This window comes from Oryctolagus cuniculus, chromosome 8 (genome assembly GCF_051225735.1).
Source record: "Oryctolagus cuniculus isolate XC-2025 breed Fujian yellow rabbit chromosome 8, ASM5122573v1, whole genome shotgun sequence".
NCBI lineage: Eukaryota > Metazoa > Chordata > Mammalia > Lagomorpha > Leporidae > Oryctolagus > Oryctolagus cuniculus.
Window position 1 is genome coordinate 73,860,838 of NC_142874.1, and position 3,283 is coordinate 73,864,120.

The following is a 3,283-nucleotide window of genomic DNA, read 5'->3' on the forward strand; positions in this document are numbered from 1 at the left end:
AAACTTGACTGTTCTAAAACCCCAGTGCCAGGTCCTTTGCCAATTCCATGGGCAAGCATTCTGGGAGGCCCGAGTGGAAACCTGCAGATGAATACTCAGTGCAGGAGTTTCTGGTGCCAAAGCATACAGAGCACTTACGTTCTGCTACGGAAATCTTGGAAGAACAGAACTTCTGTTTTTAATATCTCTCTGGATTTAAAACAGTTCTTAGACTACTTATTACCTTTCGTAAAGCTCACTCCTACTTTAAAAGCCTCTTGATGGCTTACGTATATTAAAAAGAGGAAAAGAATTCTTTTTCATTACAGTGAATTTTCTCTTCTCTGTTGAAGTTAATCAAGCTAAAAAGAGAAAGGAAAGGGGCCTGCGCTGTGGCTCAGTAAGTTAATCCTCCGCCTGCAGCAGGGCATCCCATACTGGTGCCAGTTCTAGTCCCAGCTGCTCTGCTTCTGATCCAGCTCTCTGCTATGGCCTGGGAAAGCAGCGGAAGATGGTAAAAGTGCTTGGGCCCCTGCACCTGCATAGGAGACACCATAGGAAGCTCCTGGCTCCTGGCTTCGAATCAGCCCAGCTCTGGCAGTTGTGGCCATTTGAGGAGTGAACCAGCAGATGGAAGACCTCTCTCTCTGTCTCTCCCTCTCACTATCTGTAGCTCTATCTCTCAAATAAATAAATAAGAGAGAGAGAGAGAGAGAGAGAGAGAGAGAGAGAAAGGATAGCAGTAGAAATGATGTAGAAGTGGGACTTAGGGTTTTTTTTTTTTAAAAACTTCTGTGGATTTGAGCATTCTTGTTTGTGAAACAAAAAGAGTGGCAATCTCTAAGATTCCTTTTGGGGAAAGTAGGGAAACCAACAACATTTAAGCACATGAATGCCAAATATTTGAAATAAGTTATTTAATCCTCTTTTGAACTCTGAAATGAAGACTTTGTTGTATTCTCATTGAATAGAAGAAGGCAAAGAACAATGAAATTACATTCTGCACTCAAAGTTAATACAAGGTGAGGCTGGAAGTTAAGTGTGGATATATTTGACCACAAATGTATGCACCTTTCTGTATCCATCAGTATGGGCCTGGGCTCTACTGCTTTTAGTGAAGCAATATTTCACCAGGGTAGAATATATGAGTAGATTGAAATAAAAAGGGAGAAAGTTGAAGTATAGTCAAGGTTGGCCTGGACATTTATAAGCAAATTATCTTTAACATAGATAAATATGAAGAGCTAGAGACATAAAAGAAGTAATGGACAAATTCTTGCTAAGTTCCTCTTGCTGTGTAGAATTTTCTCATCTAATGGTGACTTATGCCACCACAACCAACTGGCTTGATGTTTGCTTAGATATCTTATTATACAGAATTTAAGCTGTAATGCTTATATATGATATAATGTGTCTATAACATGATGTTAATAAATCTCCATTTAACGTTTTCTATGTTTTAACATATAAAGAGTTGTCTGTTTTTGTTTTTGTTTCTGTTTTTCCTCTGCACTTACTTGTTTCATTTGTAACAGTTTTTCTAATAGCAGATATTCACTGAGTCTTTATTGTATGCCAAGCCCTGAGCTAGAACTTATGTTCTGAGGAGAGCCATTAAGTCTTTTATGTACATGGCAATATTATGAGACAGATACTGGTATTTGCCACAATTTACCAATTAAGAACCAAGAGTTAGAGGAGTTAAGTAACTTTCCCAATTTCTTGCATGTCATAAGGGAAGCAACTCTGAGTCAAATCCAAAGTTATAGATAAAGCCAATGCTAGAAGAGAGGATTCTCATTCACTGCTTTTGGGAAAACTCTAACTGCTTCCCATGGAATTTGCTGTCAAAAATCTACTTTTAGAGTGTGTTAGATTTCTGCTCATTCAATAGAGGGTTTGCTTTGAGGGCCCAACAAGTATTACAGATATTCTATGATGCACTCCATTACACTTTTATTCTCTTGTAAGTTCTTTCAAGTGGCATTTAAGAAACTCACACGGTCACTACTGAAGTTCCAGGCTGAAAGCTAGTGATCTTTGTGCCCCACGTAGGAAAGAAGTGAGCTGGTAACAGGATTCTGGTACTGTCATTGGAGTCTAGGAATTAGTCAATGTAACTTCTTTGCTTAAATTTTCCTAGGCAATGCTAAGAAAGGATGAGGGTCTTGCCCCTCCCCAATTAAATTTTTCTCTAATTGTCTATGTTTTTTAATTTTCTAATTGTATATGTTTTATGTATATATATATGGATGAATTTATACACACATCTATGTTAGGGGCTTCAGAAAGTTTAGAAAATAGAGTTAAGTAAATATATGTTGCAAAAAATTTTTGAAATCTATGCAATTTGTCATAATGTCTATTTTCCATTCTTTATATGCATGGATTTGAAGATTTTTGCAGCAAAGTAAAGTCATCTTTAATTCCATTTACATGAAATTCTAAAACTTTGTTTATTTTCTATTTGAAAGAAAGAGAGATAGACAGCAAGAGATTTTTTGACTGCTGGTTCACTTCCCAAATGTCCATCACAGCTAGCATTGGGCCAAGCTGAAGCCCAGAGACCAGAACTCAATCCTGGTCTCCTACACGGGTGGCAGGAACCCAAGTGCTTGAGCCATCACCTGCTATTTCCCAAGGTGTGCAGCAGCAGGAACCTGGACTCAGAAGCCGAGTACTTGAGCATGGTATGCAGCTACCCCAAGCAGCATCCTGACCACTGTGCCACACACCTACCCTTCTGTGAGCTTTTTAAAGCACTTCATATGTAAATTACATTTCTGAAACATGGACTGTGAAACTGGAATCTTCACCCAAAATCTTTTCTCCAAAGAAAATTATTTATTTTTACAAGAAAACTTTTATTTAAAGAGTTATAAATTCTCACGGGGGCTGGAGTAATAAGGGATGATCACCTGGCTCCCGGCTTCAGATCAGTGTGGTGCGCCGGCCACAGCTTGCCGGCCGCAGCGGCCATTGCGAGGTGAACCAACCGAAAAGGAAGACCTTTCTCTCTGTCTCTCCCACTGTCCACTCTGCCTGTCAAAAAAAAAAAATAATAATAATAAGTAAAATGAAGTAAAAGAGAACTCTAAAAGAATATAGGATTAGCAGATTTAAGGAGCAGCCCAAGCCGGCGCCGTGGCTCAATAGGCTAATCCTCCACCTTGCGGCGCCGGCACACCGGGTTCTAGTCCCGGTTGGGGCGCCGGATTCTGTCCCGGTTGCCCCTCTTCCAGGCCAGCTCTCTGCTATGGCCAGGGAGTGCAGTGGAGGATGGCCCAGGTGCTTGGGCCCTGCA